Source organism: Dermacentor andersoni, chromosome 6 (assembly GCF_023375885.2).
Source record: "Dermacentor andersoni chromosome 6, qqDerAnde1_hic_scaffold, whole genome shotgun sequence".
NCBI classification, from domain to species: Eukaryota; Metazoa; Arthropoda; class Arachnida; order Ixodida; family Ixodidae; genus Dermacentor; species Dermacentor andersoni.
Window position 1 is genome coordinate 131,909,395 of NC_092819.1, and position 22,305 is coordinate 131,931,699.

General features: G+C 46.9%; 1 non-coding gene across 1 annotated transcript; it reads left to right on the forward strand.

The window, feature by feature from the left end:
* The first annotated feature begins 16,925 nt into the window (after nt 1-16,925).
* Nucleotides 16,926-17,087, forward strand: LOC126523795 (U1 spliceosomal RNA). Its single transcript, XR_007597785.2, has one exon. It is a non-coding gene; the product is annotated as a U1 spliceosomal RNA (small nuclear RNA).
* Nucleotides 17,088-22,305: the final 5,218 nt, after the last annotated feature.

A 22,305-nucleotide genomic window follows, 5' to 3' on the forward strand; every position in this document is an offset into this window, starting at 1 on the left:
TGGCTCAGTTTCATTCAACTCGCCCTGGTATATTTTGGAAAACGGCTGTATATACGTGCTCTCTGTTGAGACAATAATTTCGGTGCAACTACTCCCGATACACAACCGGTGATAGCTGCTCCTGCATAATACACTGGAATAAATGAAAGCGTCATTGAGATTTTTCACTGGTCGTTGCATATGTACAGAAATGTAAACAAGGTTCTTGAATGACAAAGTTTCATTAACATATTTGTCCTCAACTTGTTAATTTCATGGCGTTGCATTTTTCCTATCAGTGGCATGCACTGGTTTGCTTGTTTCGAACTGATACAGTTCTAAAGATCGTGTGATATTTTCGTTACCTATTAAATAGACAAAGACATGGAAGCATTGATATCAGCTATATTGGGCACAATGTTTGGCACATACGAGTATAGCTTTACTTAAAAAATTCATATATTATTTGTTTTGACAGTGCGTAGCGTTCAAGAATTCATTTGCAGCATTTTTTTCAATGGCAATGCAGTTAATAATGTATTTGATCCCTCGACAAATTGTCTAAGAGAAAGCTTTAGCTCGGGCCCAACTGCGACGCGGCCTATTCAAATACATATAAAACGTAGAAATGCTTTTCTGAGATAACCCCTGGATCGCTTTTTATGAAATTCGTTGCAGTTGAGAGAGGCAGTTAAATTCTAGTATCAGTTGGAAACGTAATTTCGATTTAGGGCCTGAATTTTTTTTTAAGATTTTGAAAAATTCGGAAGTGCGAAAAAAAATAGAAGCACAACGTTTACAAACTTATAGCTCTACATCAAGAAGAGATATCGCGATTCTTCAAACGGTGTCTATTATAAGAATCGAAGTGGACAAATTTGGTATGGCAATTTGTACCTTACGTGAGTTGGTTACATGGTGCACAAGGGTTCTGCAAAAGTCGTATGTCGATAATACTAAACTTTTTTTAGACTCATTAGTAACATGTCGATTTTGTCCGCTGTAGATGTACTATTAGATGCAATTCACAGAATTATGATATTATTTTTCATTGTTCAGTTACAGTGGTCCGAACATATTAGTTTCGTTTTCCGGAAATGTGCGATTGCTGCCAATTTTTAATAAAGATAAACAACTAAATGATAAATTCTAAATCAGAAGTCAGTAGAGCTTAAGTTTTTCTTTTAATGACAACAAACCTCGTCAAAATTGGTGCAGTGGTTGCCGAGAAAAATGAATTCACCTTCTACATGTATTTACGTAGATAGGAGCACCCGAGCTAAAGCTTCCTCTTAAAGAGGAGGCCAAGCTGCAACGTGAGCCTAGCGAAATTTCTGGCTACGCCACTGCTCTAAACATGTAAATGTATACAAAACGCAGTGCAGGCATCAAAATACGGAACTGCTGCACGATGCTCCAAAATCGGCCATGCGTCCGCCAGAAACGGCTGTACGTAAAAAAAACATGCAACAACGAGAATGATAATCTCAGATCTATAATATAGCAACCTAGATAACATTAGGAGCGAGCTAGGACTTTGCCTTAGTTAAGACAGAAGACTGTCTACATAACGATTAGAACAAACAGCCACCTGGAATGCGGGGCGTACGTCACAGGGGAAATGCTAAGGAAGGCCCTTGACATGTTGATTTCGAACAAAGACAAGTGCCCGTATAGAAAGTTATTTCTTTATTGTGTTCCAAGCCACATTAGCATAGAGGCGATTGAGATATCACGTGCTTTTTCCGGCATCGCGATTCCGGGCCCTCTGCATAAGTTGGACGACCAATTAACGTCAAGGGAACTAAAACTAATAAAATAAATAAAATAGACAGTAAAAATTAAGTTAATCACACGCAGAGCACAATATGTTTCTGGCACCGCCAAGAACACTAGGTAGAAAGCAGAGTGTCATATGGAGCAAGCAAACAATCACTACGGACACGATATCACTGCACTACATACATTATGAAGAAAGACTACGCGCACGCAACCAATGTGGGGGCACCATAACACCCAGCATACGCTTTGAGGTTGCCACTGTACTAAAGGTAAGCAAAAGAAATATTTAAGACACAGCAAATTAAAACATGGACCCTCGAGGACTGGCCGAGCGACTCCGTTGTGGTCAACCTTACGGAAAGCATCGAACTGAACACGATACCCAAATTAACAGAGCCAGCAGGAGATTACAAGAACCGGAATTTAACAGGCAACTACCATGACACATATTACGACATCGTTTGAAATGCCGGACATGGATAGAAACTGTTAAATGCAAAGCATTGCTTCACGAACATTTGCCACTTTGACGGTATCTATGTATCTAGCCGCCTGCATTTTGTTGCTCTAATGGCCGTTTACAGAACTTGGTATCTACCACAATCCGCATAGCAGGACAGGAGTGGATGACGAACATAAATGATAGGTCGTGACAAGTTGGCAGATCCCACAGGGCGTGGGATCTGCCGGCTTTCTTTATGATTGGTTCGGAATTCATATGTTGGTCATGAAAACGGCGCCTACATCTTGGTGTTGGCATGGTCGTTTCGTTAAGTTGGCAGATCACAAAGGGCGTGGGATCTGCCGGCTTTCTTTATGATTGGTTCGGAATTCATATGTTGGTTTCCTGCATTCACCTCAAGGAACAAGTGGCTCACCGTAGCCACGGACTATGCCACCACGCAAGCTATCACCAAGCACTCCCTACCAACTGCGCTACTGGCATTACAGTTTTTAAATGCGAAACATTTCTTGACGAACATTTGCCATTTTGACCGTATCAATCTACCACTTACGTCTTGCTGTTCTCGCGGTCGTTTCGTTCACTTGATATGTGCCAAAATTGGCATAGTATGAGAAGCGTGTACGACAAACATAAATGAACGCTCATGACATGAATATCACCATATGTCTCACGTAGGTCATAAACGAGTCGCCTGCGTCTTTGTGCTCTCATGGTCGTTTAGTTAGGTTAGTAGGTACGAAAATTGGTATAGTATGACAAGAGTGTATAATGAACGTAAATTATAGGTCATTACATGAATATCATGATATGTGTGTCATGTAGGTCATGAAACAGCCGCCTAAGTCTCGCTTCTGTCATGGCCGTTTCGTGAACTTCGTATGTACCACGTTTGACATACTATGACTAGAATTTGTCTCCAATATACGTGATCGGTCGTGACAGGAATATAATGGCATGTATGTCATTTAGGTCATAAAACAGCCGCCTACGTCTTGGTGCTCTCATGGTGTTTCGTTAACTTGATATGTACCAAATGTACCAAAATGGGAATTGAACGACAAGGGTGTATGAAAAACACAAATTATAGGTCGCGACATGAATGCGTGTCACGTAAGTCCTCAAACAGCCGGCTGCGGCTTGGTATGTACCAAAATTGGCATAGCATGACAAGAGTGTATTCACGAACATAAATGATAGGTCATATCATATCAATCTCATGAAATGGGCGCCTTCTAGGTCATGAAACAGCAGGCTACGTCTTGTGCTCTCATGGTCGTTTCGTTAACATGGTAGGCTCCCCGCTCCTTCATATAAGATCGATTCTTACAGGGCTTGGGATCTGCCTGCTTTTCAATATTACTATTATTAAAGCAAAAGTTTTACTGCTCGCGAACTTGCGATTTCACCGTGGCCGTGCTCCGACGAGGCACATGACGTTACCCCGCGTTCCTCGTCGTTGCGCTCGCCTCCGCTCGCTTAGCCAGCTGCGTCGCATGGTTGATAACATGTCGGAAGACGAGAGCTCGCGTGCGCCGCAACCACAGTTGAGGCGGAAGTATGGACGGCGACCATTCTGATAAGCAGGAGGACGTCATGAATCGACATCGGAACGAGATGAACAGGAAACGAATCCCCAGGAACACACGAACTGCGCGCCGAAGGACTTGCTAAACGCCGCAACAAAGCTAGACAACCAGACTAACCTGGACTTGCAATCAAGATTAACCAAGGCTAACCATGCTACGCCTTAGCTTTCGCTACGTATATCCTGGCATAGCCGACCTAAGCCACTGCCAATTATTATTATTATTATTATTATTATTATACGTGAACCCATCGCGGTTGATTTGTGGCTATGATGTTGGGCTGCTTGGCCCTAGGTCGCGGGATGGAATCCCGGCCACGGCGGCCGCTTTTGGTTGTGGGCGAAATTCAAAAAACACCCGTATACGTAGATTTGTGTCCACGTTAAAGAACCTCAGGAGGTTGAAATTTTCTGGAGTCCCACATTACGGAATTCCTTATAATCAGATCGTGGTTTTGGTACGGGAAACCACATAATTTTAGTTCATTATACCAGAAGTTGGACAGGCTCTAGAAAGCACACAGGTAACTTGTAAGAAACGCAAAGGAACGCGTGATGGTGTTCGACCCTTTATGCTTAATTTTCTCGCCATGTTAGTGAAAAAAAGCTATCAATTAATTTGAAAGATGTGAAAATTAGGATTATAGGTTTTCAGCTAGAAGGCTTTTGTGTCGTAAAAACTGCTTTGTACGTGTCTCTTGTTTAGTATAGCGTTTAGTATTAGACGCGATGCGCTCTTCGCAGCCGGTGCAACGCGCAGGGCCTATTGAAATAGCCTTTCGTCCCGATGTATTTCGCTTCATGCTTACCTGGTGCCGAGTTCCTGATGATCAGGGCTCCGTGCCGAGGCTAACCATTCGTGTTTGTATGTTGGTGCGTGAGGACTCGGACATTACTTACGTTGAAAATGAGCTGTGTTTCGTTTCTTACATGTTATTGTCCCGGTGGAATTGTGCCTTGATTATGACTCAGTGTTCGTATCATCTCTTGTCGAAATAAACTTTTTCTAAACACACAACCATTGCACTGCGGTTGGCTGAAGCACACCACTACCCCAAACCGGGGCAGATGGGGCATGTAATTTTTGGTATTGGGGCTCGGCGTGCGCGCCAGCCCCTCCATGTTTGAATCCAAAGTAAGAACTCGTGCATAATGCCACCAAGCGCTGACCACATAGGTATTACGAACCTGCGCATGCTGTTCGAGAACTCTGCGCCCATGAAAGACAGCCTAGTCAACTAGCATCCGTTCAAACTTCTCAGCTTGAACGAATAATGTAGAAAACAATGAAAAATTGAGGGAAGCATCGAAATTCGACTCGGAAAACGTTACTGTTCCGATACTCAGCGTTTATTTCAGATATTTCAATTCCACGGCTTTATGTTTGGACGATTGTAAACCGGCGGGGCCAGCGCGCCGACCGCCGTGACATGTGTGCCGCCTTGCAGCATCATCCGCAGCAGCAACATAGGTCGGCAGCTGGCACTTGCCTGACGTCCGCTTCTCAATGTTTCGCGACCGCGCAACCATGCAAGGTTCGAGTGAAGGCGACTGCACGAATGGCGCAATTACATAAATGTGCGACGCGAACTAGCTCGCTTTTTATCGATGGGTTAGTCCAAGTGTACAATTCGAATAATGACTTAAGCCGCTGTTTCGAACGCAGTTGAAGCTGGAAATCGAACAAGGCGTTGTAGTTGTTTCCAAATTGTTCGCGCTCAAGTTTCTGAACTCTACACAGAAAGAGGGCGGCGATTGCGGACAATATTCACAGGCAGATACAGGCAGGCGACCCTTGCGCAATAGCGAACGTACTCAATGAACGCGTGTGGCGTCGGTTCGGCGTCTGCCCCCGTCCACCTTCCCCTTGCGCCAGTGCTGGGGTTCGTCCACTTCGGACGCTATGGGAAGCTCCCCCGAAGCGTGACGCGCATGTTCCATGACCACATGACAGCTATCGAACTACCCTGCTACTACGACACCACAGGAATCACCACTCGAGAGAGCAGCAGTACGGAGATGGCACGATGCCTTTGCTCATCGCCTGCCAATCTCGTCTTCGATTTTGAGCTGTGCAATAAATAACTAAGAAGCATAACTCCTTCCGTCTTGTCTAATGCACCTCCGTTTCTTTCTACTTTCCGTTTTCCGGAGAAAACAAAAGGGATAGCGCCAGGCTGTACATGAGTTGCCTTTTCGGTGACATGCTCCAGCTCTGCAGAAGAACAGGGCTCGTCTGATTAGCACTGTCCCCGAAATGTTCGGAGCACAGTAAGTCACGCTTCGACGGTACCCATGATGGCTGCGACGAGCACGCAGCGCAAATCCATGTCCCTCAAAGCTTCGGCTCTGCCGGAAATGCATGAGACGGCTTGTCTCGCTTGACGATGCTCTTCACACACTTCTGCGCGCAGCAGCGTAAGGGCATTCTCCTGCCTCCACTCATCCCATTACAAAGCAGCACGCAACACAAGCGGCGATTTATCGAAGACTTGGGCATGTGCTCCGCTTGTGAAAAGAAGTATGCGGCCAAGAGCAACTGCGGTTCGAACCCCAGCGAACTGTGGATCGCTGACATTTGGTGCCGTCCATGCGGGTGGAGAGACGCGGGCGACGGCTGCCTCACCGGTGTCCGGCAAAGACAACGTCACAAGAACGTCGCTTCCTGTAGTTCAGGGTACGGCCGGTAGACGCGGTATATTGTGGAGAATGCATAAAATTCATTATTTTCCACTAGTTTGTGCCTGAAAACAAGGTTGTGTCAACCAATTTCAGCCCCCAAACTTTAACTCTGGCGAAAAATCTCGGCGGCAAACGTTTTATTCAGTATGCCTTAATTTACTTTGCTCTCCTGATGTAAATGCTAGGCTCAGTGCAAAATAAAGCAGTTCTTTCAAGCTAAAATGTTACCTTTACCTGAACCAGGATCACCCACAATCTTTGCGTATACTGCACCTCATAGTGTGGCTGCGTTTGGGGGACACTACGATGCGCGCGGGGGTGGTGTCCCGGCGCACCGCAAATAGTGCGCTCAGTGCACATTCTTTTCCTTCGTCTAATCACTACAACGGGTATTGTTATGCGTATTAATCCATTAGGAGTCCTTCATCTTGATTAATTTTAAGCTTCCTGGCTTTAATATTGCAATTTGGGTTTTACTTTCTGCCAAAACCATTAAAGAAATAGTACCTTGCACGCTCGAATATTACGTTGCAAATATGCCAAAAATGAATCCGTGAGTTGAACACTGATCTGAGCCTATCGTTTAGAAAGTACTGAGAGCTCTTCTGCGTGCAGGTAAACGAACGTAGGAAGTAATTGAATGGGGCTGGAACGTAGTTATATGAGCAAAAGCGCTGTTAAGCACGGTTAGGCACGATCTCTAAGAGCTTTTTCCCGGCCAGCTATATCGGCAGGGTGCTCAGACTCAGCCTGGCACCTGCGGCGCAGTGCTGACGCGCTTGCACCGCCGCGTGCTTTATCCATGGCGAGGCTGAGCGACCAAGCGCCGACGAAGCACCTGTTACCTCACTCAGTCATGTGGTATGCCGCGGCGAGCGAGGCGAGGCTCGAGCAAGCGTAACTGCGACACTTCTCCCCAGCAGATTACGTGACGTGACGTCACACCTTCACATTTGCGCGCCGGCGGCTGAAGGTCAAACGCGCGCCGAGATTGCCCTTGGGAGTTGTAGCTTGAGGAGTAGAGCTTTCGCTCTAAAAGACAAAGCGGAGGTTTCCTGCGAAGTAGCGCGCCGTCATTAGCGAAGATGGCGTCCGCCATAGCAGTCACGTCTCGTGCACGCCGTTCTTCTAAACTGCAACATTTCGCGAATGAAGCGAAGACGTTAGCTTCAGACGTCTTATATCCCTGAAACACGGGCACTCTAAAGTCTTTTAGGTGAGGGTATATCTACTGCAACGGCCTTCAAGCGCAGTGACACAGGATAAAGAAGTATCTCCCTTACGGCAAAGTTCCTTTGCAGAAAGGAGATCGCGCATCTGCTTTTCGAGCGAAAAGGGTGTTACTCTCGTTAACAGTTTGCACAACTCGTCGATAGAAGAAACCTCTCGCAAAACTAGGGTGCCACATGAGTTTTTCTTTTTTTTTTTACCTTGAGCAAATGTTTTGATTTTTACCGGTAATGCAGTTTCTCGAACAGTAAAGATTTTCTCTAGCTTTACTCTCGAACGCTCGCATAACGTCTCTCTCTCGTGTCATAACCCAAACGGGAAGAAGGACGGCAGGAACGTGGGCAGTACCATGACAGCGCCACAATAAACAGCATGCACAACAATACACCTACTGTCCACAGTTGTTGGGCCAATTTAATTTACTGCTAGGAACGCAAAAACACGAAGAAAATAAACGATATGCGCTTTAGAAGCCATTAACGATGGCAAACAATGTTTTAGTAATCACTAAATGTGAGTGGCATTTCTTGAAATTTCAGGCAGAAAGCTTGGCTAGTTAGCGGTTACATCAACTGGCTTTATTCTCAGGAGAACACAAATATATATGCAAAAAGACACGTGCTACATGATCAATCCCTGAAGCGCATGCGCAATGGCACCTTATTGTGCAGGAATTTTATTTCATGTGCCGTCAAAGGTACGTTATGTTTGCTGACGCAGGCCTGTTCTTGCCGATAAATTAGGAAGGCCTCGAGTATTTCATGCTCTCTCTGAACTGTGCTAGAAGTAATCACTTGAGCCTTATCAAAGAGCGGCATGCATTCATTCTCACAGCGCTTGCAATGTGCCGCCATGTGCCCAGATTGTGCCCAGATGGTGCCCATGTTCCCAGATGGTGCTTCGAAAAGCAGCCTGTGCTTCATTAGACGAACGTTGATACCAGCGTTCGGTGTGCCTGTTTTCATGTTCCTGTCCGTGTCATTTTTTACGCGCTAGTGCAATGTCCCCTTATACAAATTTCTTGAAATACCAGAATAAAAACGAGCCTTCAGGCCAGCTACCTTCTAATTCATGCCCGACTCCAATCTTGACAACGTATCACGAGCGATAGGATTAAGCCCCCAATCCTGACAACTGGTGGCAGCGGTGGAATTCGAACCCACGCCCCCGAAAAGTTTTCAGGATTGGGGGCTCAATCCCATCGCTCGTGATCCGTTGTCAAAATTGGAGTCCGGCATGAATTCTAAGGTAGCTGGCCCATGCCGTCGTCCAACTTATCCACGCCGAGGACGTTGATGAAGGGAAGGACTGCTTCTCATCGAGAACGAGGAATATGGGTTTATTTACAGTATTTACGTCAGTCTAACATGACTGTTTGAGAAAGTACATCAGTCTAATATGACTGCTTGAGAGAGAGTCTCAGTCCAACATGACTGCTTAAGAAAAGTGTGTGCAGCATCTGCACAACAGCAGTTTTTAAACACTCGGTCCTCCCGCGATACAAGGCGACGCGAACGTTCGTTTGGTGATCGCAAACTTGCCGCCTCTCCGCAGGACGGTCTACACGCACAAAAGCACACACGTTCGAAGGTCCGCAGCCCACGTCAGAGGGGCCCCGTAGAACTCGGAGCCGTTCCGGGTAGCGCGTTGGGGAGTTTTGGAACAATAGTTGGCCCGCCGAACTCATTCCGTCACAAAGTCGATTTAGTCACGCTGTGGCTAGAAGTTGGCGGCGACGCTCCCGGAATGCTGCCGTCACAGTCGCAAGTGGGTGGCAATCTTGCACTGCAGCTCGCCGCTCTTAACAGCACCGGGATGCTGCCGCCATAGTCGCAAGCGGGTGGCAAACTTGCACTGCAGCTGGCCGTTCTTAACAGCGCCTCCATGGCCCGAAAAATCTCGACTGTCTAGCGCTGACAACCGCTGGGCAGGAAGAGAACGGCTGGTGGTCAGGGGGTGATTGATGCCTTTGCTCGCAGCGACCACTTGTGTATTGATGTCACCGCCCCAAAGCATCCAACAAGGACAGGCAACTGCAAAATGAACCCCACAACACGGCTCTGCGCCGAGATGACGTACATTGGCTCTCACCTTAGACCCGCTAGGCTTCAAAAAAACCAACAACACAAGTGCAGAAACAAAAAAAAAAGGCTGCATTTCGCTATGCCAATTTCTGAAGCAATTTCGTGCTGACAAATTGAGCAATCATGGAGGGAATCCTGCTAAATGAGAGGAGATCTTCATGGCTTAAAAAAATTAACACTAGTAACCCTAAAATTTAGGCGGGACCCTCAAACGCAGAATTCAAATTAGCCTGCTCAAACCATCAGCATTGCTATGCAACTTTCCCTTCTTATATCTAACGGAGAAGTTGTACTCTTGGAGAGTGAGACTCCATCGGAGCAAGCGGCCATTTTTGTGTGACATTTGATTGAGCCACGTCAGAGGACAGTGGTCGGTCTCGAAGGTGAACTTCGCTCCGTACAAGTAACACGACAACTTCTGGGCGGCCTAAACTAAACAAGCGCATTCCTTCTCTGAAGCGCTGTAGGCTTCCTCTCTTACATTTAGTTTACGGCTGGAATAGAGGATAAGATGCTCCACGTAATCGTCGCCGACCTGACTAAGTACCACGCCCATACCTCTGTCGCTTGCGTCGCATTGAACTATGAATTCCTTTGTGTAGTCTGGCGCGCGAAGCACAGGACGAGAAACCAATAGAGTTTTCAAACTTTGGAAAGCGTTCTCTTTGTCGTTATCCCAGTGTACGTTACTCGGTGCTCCCTTTCGGAGGGCGTCCGTTAATGGACTTGCCATTTGCGAGTAATTCGAAATGTACCGTTGATAGTACCCCACAAGTCCCAAAAATGAACGAAGGTCTGTTTTCTTGCGCGGCTCAGAAAATTCTCCAACCGTAGCTATTTTCAGCTCGGCCGGCCGTCTCATGCTTTGGCCAACAACATGGCCCAGATAAGTAACCTGTGAACAACCAAACCTACACTTTTCCGCTTTCATCGTTAAGCCGGCTTCCCTCAACCGTGAGAACACCTGTTTGAGGTGCGACACGTGTTGTTCCCAGCTGTCCGAAAAAATTGCTACATCATCAAGACAGCGCAGGGCGAACTCCTGCAAGTCTTTTAGGACAATATCCATTAACTTAGAGAAGCTAAACGGCGCGTTCTTCAGCCCGAAGCTGAGTGCGAGAGGGCGAAAAGTGCCTACAGGTGAGATGAATGCGGCATAGCGGCTGGCACTTTCTGAAAGGGGAAGTTGCCAGTACCCCCGCACGAGATCTATAGTTGAAATGTATTTAGCAGCGCTAACTCTTTCAATTCGCTCCTCAATGTTGGGTATCGGGTACAGCTGATCCCTAGTGATGGCATTTAACTTCCTGTAGTCAACACACGGACGAGGGTCCTTGTTAGGGGTTTCTACCAGTATTAGCGGTGACGTGTAGTCACTCTCAGCGGGCACAATAACTCCCAACTCTAGCATGCGCTGTATCTCTGCCTCCATAATCTCTCTCTGTCTTGGAGACACCCTGTAAGGCTTTGCTCTTATTGGTTCGGTTGATGTCAGCTCAATTTCATGCGTTATTAGTTCGGTTCTACCCGGCTGATCGCTGAATCTGTCGAGATATTCCCCTAACACCTCTTTTAGCTCGTCTAGCTGCTCGGGTCTTAGAGCGTGCGAGCTTACCGAGTGTTCTACTACTTCTTCTAGGCCGATTTCAGAGTTGGAGGTCACCCTATACTCTTTAAACTTCGTACTAGTGCCATCCTGCTCTTTGATGGTATAGTTACCGACTCCGCTCCGCTCTATATACGGCTTCATCAAATTGCAGTGATATATCCTCACTTCCTTCCTGCGACCGGGCATTTTCAGAGCATAGTTAGTATATGAAAGTTTGTGCAACATTTTAACGGGCCCGTCCCAGTGAACTTCAAGCTTGTTCTTTCTTGAAGGTTTGAGGATCATTACCTGGTCTCCGGCGTTAAACGTACGAAGCCTCGCATTCTTGTCGTAATAGAATTTGGCATTCTTTTGAGCTATTCCCATGTTCTTTCCGACTAGTTCTTTGGTTACGCTTAGCCGTTGCAGCAAATTTAGCACGTATTCAACCACTGTTGGACTCTCCCCTCTTTTCTCCCACATCTCTCTTAACATTCTAAGTGGAGAACGTAGTGTCCTCCCATACACTAGTTCTGCTGGTGAGAACCCTGTCGCTTCATGTGGAACCGCTCGCAAAGCAAACAAAGTGGCCGGCAGACAGTTCTCCCAGTCCTTCTTGTGCTCGTAACAGAGCGCACGCAAAACTCGCTTAAGCACCGAATGCCACCTCTCTACACTGTTTGACTGAGGGTGATAGACAGAACTGTGTATTAACTCTACCCCGCACTTTTGCAAGAATGTGAAAGTCAGTGCGCTCGTGAATACTGACCCTTGATCTGCCTGAATTTCGGCTGGAAACCCAACTCGTGCAAACACTGTCAAAAGCGCGTCTACTACTTCGGTGGAACTGAGCTCTTTCAAAGGGATTGCTTCTGGAAACTTGGTAGCCGGACACAGCATGGTAAACAAGTACCTGTAGTCCGATTTTGTTTTTGGAAGAGGCCCTACCGTGTTTATTACAAGTCGTCTGAAAGGCTCTGTTATTAAGGGCACTACCTTCAGTGGAGCTTTCCATGTCTCTCGTAGTTTACCAGAACGCTGGCAGGCGTCGCATGATCTTACAAAGTTTTCTACTTCTTTGAAACAGCCAGGCCAGTAGTATTCCATAAGCAATCTTTCCTTTGATTTGTTTATGCCTAGGTGGCCGGACCAGCCATTTCCATGACAGAGACTCACAAGGTCCTCCCTGTACTTAGTAAGTATGACTAACTGATCTAAAATCCTACCCTTTCAATCTCTGTAGTGCCGATACAACAATCCTCCTCTCTCATGTATCGTCACGTTGCGCCTAGCAATGCCTTCGTTAGCTGTGTCATGTAATTTAGCTAAGCTCTCATCATTCTTTTGCTTGGCTGCCAGTGACTCTCTATCTACACGTAAGAGCTGATCAAAGTTCTTTGAGGCCGGTGATAATAACGACCCTGTCTCACTAGGGAGTGCGTCAGCTTGCGCTTCCTGCAGGCTAGAACTTTGACACTCTAGTGCTACGCTCTCATTGAGCTGGTCAGCTGTCAGGCTCTCCTCAACTGTTCTTCTGTCCCTCGGGCCTAGCTCGGATTCGGGTATTGAAGTTATCCCCTTTTCTGCTTCCGCTGGAGGAGCTTGTGCATTTTCAGCCGAAAGCGCCGCGATCTTACGAGCTTGGCCTCGGGTCAATGCCTGTACTATGCCCTCTCCCAGTTTGAGCCCTCTTTCACGCAGTAACTGATTCGAACGATTCGAAAAGATGTAAGGATACTGCACTGACAAAAATTTGGAAACTGCAGCCTCAGTCTCTAGCTCCCCGAATGGTCCACTGATTTTGACTTTGGCCATGGGCAGACACACGCTGTGTTCTTCTACAACCTGTTTTATCCATGCTACTTCTCCGGTGAAGTCATCTACCGTCACGTAAGACGGATGCACAATGTCCATCGTGGCGGCACTGTCTCTTAGCACTCGGCATGGTTTGCCATTAACTTGCAGGTCGTGAAGATATGGGCTTAAAAGTTCCATATTCTCGTCTTTTTCCTCTACGTAGGAGGAACCTACGCTCGGCTTCCCGCAGTTTACAGCTATATGTCCCAGTTTGTGGCATTTGTAACAGCGAATTGGTCTAAAAGATTCGAATTTTCTTTTCTGTTCTTTTTGTGCGGTTTCTCCGTTAAGTTTCTCCTCGCTCTTTTCTGCGGGCTTTTCCTCCATGTCTACAGGCTCCGATCGTGTAGTCTGCGAACCCCTTTTGAACGGAAATGGTTTCCGCGGTCCATTTCGACCGTCCAAGTTTCCGTCCTCGGCGTTCAACTTTCTACGGGTTGCGTACTCTACGGCTGATTCAGCCGCCCTTTCCACAGTGTTTACATTCCCTCTGTCTTGCACCCACAGTTTCACAGCTTGGGGGATGGTTTTGTAAAACTGCTCTAGACACATGCATTCAATGATCATGTCTCTGCTGTCGTACGCTTCCGCGCATTTAAGCCACTCGACTAGGTTGGCCTTTAAGCTATATGCAAACTCCGGATATGCCTCGCTATCTTTCTTGCCTGTGCTCCTAAACCTTTGCCGAAAAGCTTCGGCTGAAAGGCGGTATTTCTTCAAGAGACTAGCCTTAACTTTTGCATAATCATATGAATCCTGTGCACTCAGTCTGGCGATTACTTCCGCCGCCTCACACGGCAACATAGACAGCAACCGCTGTGGCCATGTACTCGAACCGAAGTTCATCTTCTCGCAAGTCCTTTCAAAATTACATAGGAACAAGCCTATGTCGGTGCCGACCTCAAATGGCTTTATTAGCCTGTCCATGCGGTATAATTCTGCCTCACTTGGTCGTCCCAAAGCGCCTTCGCTTCCCTGAGACAACTCCAAACGTTTTCCTTCAAGTTCAAGTTGCATTTTTCTTAACTCGCGTTCTTTATCGCGTTCCTCTCTCTCTCTGTCCCGTTCTTCTCTGTCCCGTTCTTCTCTTTCTCTGTCCCGTGTCTCTCTTTTTTTCAGAAGTTCAAACCCCGTTTCAATTTCTTCCTCACTGGCCTGATTGGAAATTAGCTCCAATAATTCTGATTTTAGCATTTCCTTGCGTACATCTAGGCCCAGTTCCTCACCAACAATCAACAACTCGTCTATCAGCGGTGTCCTTAACTCCATGATTGCTGCTTTACTGCCTTGATCCTGCTCTCTAAATCTAGCTAGGAAAACACAACCTAGTTATCACTCAACAATCTAGCTTCCCTACTGTTCTAAACAGAGCCACAAGATGAAGCCTAGAAAGTCAAAGAAAGAACCAAGCACTCACCGCAGTCACAGCACCACGTCGCAAAGTCCATCCCACCGCTGCCACCAGTTGTCAGGATTGGGGGCTCAATCCCATCGCTCGTGATCCGTTGTCAAGATTGGAGTCCGGCATGAATTCGAAGGTAGCTGGCCCATGCCGTCGTCCAACTTATCCACGCTGAGGACGTTGATGAAGGGAAGGACTGCTTCTCATCGAGAATGAGGAATATGGGTTTATTTACAGTATTTATATCAGTCTAACATGACTGTTTGAGAAACTACATCAGTCTAACATGACTGCTTGAGAGTGTCTCAGTCCAACATGACTCCTTAAGAAAAGTGTGTCCAGAATCCGCACAACAGCAGTTTTTAAACACTCGGTCCTCCCGCGATACAAGGCGACGCGAACGTTCGTTTGGTGATCGCAAACTAGCCGCCTCTCCGCAGGACGGTCTACACGCACAAAAGCACACACGTTCGAAGGTCCGGAACCGACGTCAGAGGGGCCCCGTTGAACTCGGAGCCGTTCCGGGTAGCGTGTTGGGGAGTTTGGAAACAATAGTTGGCCCTCCGAACTCATTCCGTCTCAAAGTCGATTTAGTCACGCTGTGGCTAGAAGTTGGCGGTGACGCTCCCGGAATGCTGCCGTCACAGTCGCAAGTGGGTGGCAATCTTGCACTGCAGCTCGCCGCTCTTAACAGCGCCGGGATGCTGCCGCGACAGTCGCAAGTGGGTGGCAATCTTGTACTGCAGCTCGCCGTTCCTATCAGCGCCGCGATGCTGCCGCCATAGTCACAAGCGGGTGGCAAACTTGCACTGCAGCTGGCCGTTCTTAACAGTACGAAAATTGGCATAGTATGACAAGAGTGTACGATGAATGTAAATTATAGGTCATGACATGAATATCATATGTGTGTCATGTAGGTCATGAAACGGCCGCCTGAGTATCGGTGCTCTCATGGTTGTTTCGTGAACTTCGTATGTACCACGTTTCGCGTACTATGACTAGAGTATATCACCAAGGTAACTGATAACCATGATCAATGATCCATGATCCCATGATCCATGATTCCATGATCAGCTGTGCGAATACTTTCAAGTGACATCGTGACGTTCAAGTGACAACGTCACCTCGTTCTCTTATATAAAATATCGCACTTTTTGGCTATTGTATTTTTGTAAACCCCTGCTTCATTATTTTTCTTGAGTCATGTGTCAGACATTTGTGCTGTATTTATATTTTATTATATTTAATTATTTTGTGTACTTTGCTCTTATGTTTGTTGCTGCTTTTTAGTACTAGCCCTGTGCAATGCTTTCCCTTTCCCTTTTTTTGACCCGTATATTTTGCATTTCTTATAATATCCTTATTCTTCCCCCCTACTCAATGGCCTCTGGGCCCTGTAAGGTATTGTAAATAAATAAATAAATATGTCATCACATGAATATCATGGCATGTATATCATGTAGGTCATGAAACAGCCGCGTACGACTTGGTGCTCTCATGGTCGGTTCGTTCACACGATAGGCTCCCCGCACACTGCTTCACAGAACATCGATTCCCACAAGGCGTGGGATCTGCCGGATTATTATTATTATTATTATTATTATTAGTAGTAGTAGTAGTAGTAGTAGTAGCAGTAGTAGTAGTAGTAGTAACAGTAGCAGTAGTAGTAGTAGTAGTAGTAGTAGTAGTAGTAGTATTAGTAGTAGTAGTAGTAGTAGTAGTAGTAGTAGTAGTAGTAGTAGTAGTAGCAGTATTATACATGCACCCGTCGCGGGATCGAATTCCGGCTACGTAGACCGCTTTTCAATGGGGACGAAATTCAAGAAACACCCGCGTACGTAAATTTAGGTCCACGTTAAAGAACCTCAGGAGGTTGAAATTTTCCGGAGTCCCACATTACGGCATTCTTTGTAATCAGATCGTGGTTTTGGTACGAGAAACCACATAATTTTTGTTTATTATACCACATGTTGGACAGGCTGGAAAGCACATAGGTAACTTGTAGGAAATGCAAACGAACACGTGATGGTGTTCGACCTTTTATGCTTAATTTTCTCGCCATGTTAGTGACAAAAAGCTATCAATAAATTTCAAAGATGTGAAAATTAGGATTATAGGTTTTCATCTAGAAGGCTCTTGTGTCGTAAAAACTGCCTTGCATGTGTGTCTAGTTTAGCATAGCGTGTAGTATTAGACGCGATGCGCTATCGCAGCCAGCGCAACACGCAGGGCCTATTGAAATAGGCTGTCTTCCCAATGGATTATGCCTCATACTTACCTGGTGCCGAGTTCCTGATGATCATTCAGGTCGGGGCTCCGTGCGGAGGCTAACCATTGCACCTCGGTTGGCTGAAGCACGCCACTACCCCAAACCGGGGCAGATGGGGCATGTAATTTTTGGTAGTGGGGCTCGGCGTGCGCGCCAGCCCCTGCACATTAAAATCCAAAATGAGAACGCGTGAATTCTACCTTTAGGTGGTTACCACGTAAGAATTAAGAACCTGCGCAAAAACTGAGGGAAGCATCCAAATTTGTCTCCGAAAACTTTTCCGATACGCAGCGTTTATTTCAGAATTTTTTTACGGATGGCTGTAGCTTTGGACGATTGTAAACCCGTGGGGGCGGCACATCGATTCCTGTGACGTCATGTGTGCCGGATTGCAGCAGCAGCAGAGAAGGGCAGCCGGCGCTTGCCTGACGGCCGCCTCTGTGTTTCGTGACCGCGCCACCTTGCAAGCTTGGAGTGAAAGCGACTGCACGGATGGCGCAATTACAGAAAAATGCGACATGAACGTGCTCTGTAGTCGCCCTCTAATGACTGGTTAGACCAAGTGTACAATTCGGATAATGAGTTAAGCCGATGTATCGAACATATTTGATCGTGAAAGATGGCGTTGTAGTTGTTTCGAAATTGTATTGCTTCTGAACTGTGCACAGAAAGAGGGTGGCGATTTGCACACTGTGTCGACAATATTAACAGGCGGATACAGGCAGTCGACCCTTGTGCAATAGCGATCGTACTCAATTAACGCGGGTGGCGTCCGCTCGGCGTCTGCTGCAGTCCAGCTTCTATAGTATACTTCCGCCAGCGCTGTGCTGCGTCCACTTCGGGCGATATGTGAAGCTCCCCCATAGCGTGACGCGGAATTTTCATAACCAGGAAAAGTATTGAAGTACCCTGCTACTACGAAGACACAGGGAACGCCGCTCGAGAGAGCAGCAGTACGAAGAGGGCACGATGTCATTGCTCATCGCTTGGCAATATCGTCTTCGATTTTCCGCTGTGCGATAAAGAACTAAAAAGCGTCACTCATTTTGCTTCTCCTGTCGAATTCATCTCAGTTCCCTTCTTTCCGCTTTTCGGGAAAAAATGAGAGGGATAATGCCAGGTGTTAGGCGTTGCCTTTTCGGTGACATGCCGCCGGCCTGCAGCACAACACGTTTCGTCTGATAATCAGTGTACCCGAAATGTGGACAAAGTCACGCTTTGACGATTCCCATGATGGCCATTCCCACAATTCCCATGGCAGCGCAAATCTCTCAAAGCTTTGGCTCTGCCGGAAATACACGAGATGGCTTGTCTCACGTGACGATGCTTTTCCGACACTCCTGTGCGCAGCAGCGTAAAGGCATTCTCCTGCGTTGTCGCATCTGCTCCGCTCATCGTATCGCAAAGCAGCGCACAACACAAGGGGCGATTTTTTTGAAGACTTGGGCACGTGCTCCGCCTGTCAAAAGAAGTGTGCGGCCGAGAACAACCGCGGTTCGAACCACGGCGAACTGTGGTTCGCTGCCATTTGGCGCCGTCCATGCGGGTGGAGAGGCGGGCGACGGCTGGCTCGCCGGTGTCCGGTACAGACGTCACAAGAACGTCGCTTCCTCTAGTTCACTGTACGGCCGCTAGACGCGGTATTTTGCGAAAAATGCATAAAATTCTTTATTTTCCACTAGTTTCTGCCTTAAAACAAGGTTGTGTCAACCAATTTCACCACCCAGGTTTTCATTTGGGCTAAAAATCTCGGCGGCAAAAGTTTTTTTCAGTACCATTAACTTATTTTTCTCTGCTGATGTAAATGCTAGGATACTTGCAAAACAAAGGTAGTTGTCCCAAGCTAAAATGTTACCTTTACATGAACAATGATGCCATGATCACCCACAAATTTTCCTTATACTGCACTTCACAATCTTATCGCATTAGGGGGGAAACTACGAAACGCGCGGGGGCGGTATCCAGGCGCAGCTCAAATAGTGCGCTCCTTCCACATTCTCTTCCGTCGTCTAATCACTGCAATAGGTATTGCTGTGCGTATTCACCCACTAGGAGTCCTTCATTTAGATTATTTTAAGCTGCTTGGCTTTAGTATTGCAATTAGATTTTTTTTTCCTTTCCGCCAAAACCATTGAAGAAATTGTACCTCAATTGCACGTTCGAATATTACGTTGCAAATATGCCAAGAATGAATCCGTGGGTTCAAGACTGATCTGAGCCTATTGTTTAGAAAGTACTGAGGGCTTTTTGGCACGCGTATAAACGAACGTCGGAAAACATTGAACGTGGCTAGAGCATAGTTATATGAGCAAGAGCGCCTTAAGACACGGTCTTTAAGTGCTCTTTCTCGGTGAGCTATATCGGCACGGTGCTCAGACTCAGCCTGGCGCCTGCGGCGCAGAGCTGACGCCCTCGCATCGGCGTGTGCTTCATCCATGGCAAGGATGAGCGACCAAGCGCCACCGAAGCAGCTGTTACCTCTCTTAGTCATGTGGTATGCGGCGGCGAGCGCGGCGAGGCTTGAGCGAGGGTTGCTGCGACGCTTCTCCCCAGCAAATTACGTGACTTGACGTCACACCTTCACATTTGCGCGCCCGCGTCTGAAGATCAAACGCGCCCCGAGATTGGCCTTGGGAGTTGTGTCGTTGTGCCTTGAGGAGTAGAGCTTTCGCTCAAAGACAAAGCGGAGGTTCCCTGCGAAGTAGCGCGCCGTCATTAGCAAAAATGGCGTCCGCCGTAGGAGTTACGTCTCGTGCGCACCGTTCTTCTAAAGTGCAATGTTTCCCGAAAGAGGCGAAGACGTTAGCTTCAAACGTCTTATACCCCTGAAACCCGGGCGCTCTTAATTCTTTTAGGTAAGGGGACATGCAGCGGAAAGGCCTTCAAGCGCAGTGACACAGGATAAAGAAGTAGCTCCCTTACGGCAAAGTTCCTTTGCAGAAAGCAGATCGCGCATCTGCTTTTCGAGCGAAAAGGGTGTTACTCTCGCTAACAGCTTGCACAACTCGTCGATAGAAGAAACCTGTCGCAAAACTACGGTGCCACATAAGTTTTTTCTTTTTTTTTTACCTTGAGCAAATGTTTTAATTTTCACCGGTAATGCAATTTCTCGAACAGTAAAGATTTTCTCTAGCTTTACTCTCGAACGCTCGCATCACGTCTGTCGTGTCACAACACAAACGGGAAGAAGGACGGCAGAAACGTGGGCAGTACCATGGCGGCGCCATAATAAACAGCATGCACAACAAAACACCGACGGTCAATAGTTGCTGGACCAATTTAAATTGCTGCTAAGAACACAAAAACATGAAGAAAATAAACGATATGCGCTTTATAAGCCATTAACGATGGCAAACAATGCTTTAGTTTCTACAATCGCTAAATGTGATTGGCAATTCTTCAAATGTCCGAATAAAAGCAAAATCTAAAGAAATCTGACCTACGTACGCAGTTTGTGTATTTCTGCTCTAAAAATCAGTGCTTTTCTTTCTCTATTTTTTTCTTTTTTTTCTGCAGCGTTCATTTGAGGAAGTACCTAAAGAAGTTAGTGCGGTGCCGTGTGTCGTCAGCGCAACTGTTTTCTGCAAATGGTCCTTCAGAGTAGCAAAAGGAGTTTACTGAGAATGACTTTACTTTTGCCCGTATGTCAGGGGTATTAGAATCGCTTCGGCATGAGTGTGGGGACGGGGCCACCATGACATTTTCTGGTTTAGCGGACAGCACAACTCATGAATGTGATTGAGCGTACGCTGTACGAGTGGGTGTCGGAGACAGAAGAGGCGGGTAGAGTATCAATACCGAAGAAGCGTTCTGCCGGAAGAGCTCGTGAGGGCAAAGATAAACTGGACTTTATACTTTGACATACCGGCGCTGCAGCTTTTGTCGAAGAAAAGAGATCCCTATTGTCGCCAAGCTGATGTGCCACTTTGAAAGGTACAGCAAGCTACCATCGGTATCGACGGCAACTATGCAAAGGATGCTGAAGGAGCTTGGCTTCCGATACAAGAAGCGATTTCGGAACGCACTGCTCGTACAAAGCGACGCAAATTTCGTAGTCTCGCTGCCGCAATCTGCGCCAGATTGCAGAATTGCAAAGCGAAGGTAGGCACATTTTTACGCTCACGAAACGTGGGTCAACGCCTGGCACACGAGTACTGAAATGTGGGTAGACAAAACTGCATAAAGATACCCTGCAAAAAGCGCGTCGATCCGGACTGTCTATGGGCTTCCAAAACTCCACTGGCAAAAGCGGCAGGCTCATTGTTGCCCACTGTGGCATCAAAAATGAGTTTTCTGAAGAAGATGTTGGTGATGTGTTTTGCACAAAGATTATGAGGAGATGAATGGAGAGCACTACGAAAAGTGGATAACTCAGAAATGTCTGCCTCTTCTACCACCTGGAAGTGTTATACTCATGGACGATCACTCCATTAAGCATCAAAAGGTGCAGCAAATGAGCAACCTCAAAAAGCAAATACAGGACTAGCTTTCTGCAAAGGGTGTTGCGTGTGGCCAGGACATGACTGAAATCATGAAGGCTGAAACCATGAAGCTCGTCGAAAACACTAACACAGGTGGAGAAAGATACCAAGTGAACTGTATGGCTGTAGCATCAGGCCACCTCTATGACGTCGAAAAGCAGTCTTTGTATCATCGGAGAAGAGTTTCTATCTGTTGCTGCATACTCACGGGGAGACTTGGATTTATGTCGAAGTCTGGTTCCCGATCTAGCCTCCGAAGTAGATCCCACAGTATCCGCAAGGACAAACGCATTGCATTCCACAATTTCCTCGATATATGAGATCGTCGTGCACTTGTTGATGGGTTTGAACTCCTGACCGAAATTTGTAAGCATCACTTCCGTTTTCGTTCGTGCTGTGGATCTATCCCTTCTTCAATGCGAATTTCACGCTCGAGCAGTAAACGTTGGTCGACCTCGATGACTCCTTCTTCGTCTGCGGGTGTTTCAGCGCCGACGAAAATGATGATGCTGGAGTGAGGCGGGATGCTGACGATCGTCGAGCAGATTCGTGGCATGGTGACTTCAAGAGTTCTGCAGCAGTATCGCTTGATCTTCGGTAGCGTTATCAGCTTCGATTTCAGGTCGATGATTGCGCCGTGTTGGTTCAGGAAGTCCATGCCGAGAATTACGTCTCGTGAACACTGTTGAGGGGTAAAGAAGGTGTCAGTGTAGATTCGGTGAGGAACGGTTATTCTTGCCCTGTAGATTCCAGTCGGTGTTATCAGGTCTCCTCGAGCTGTCCAGATTTTAGGGCCTTCCCATGCAGTCTTAACTTCAACTGGGTGGCGATGGGTCCATTCATGACGGAGTAGTCAGTTCCTGTGTCCACTAAAGCGGTGACTGCGTGGCCGTCGACAAG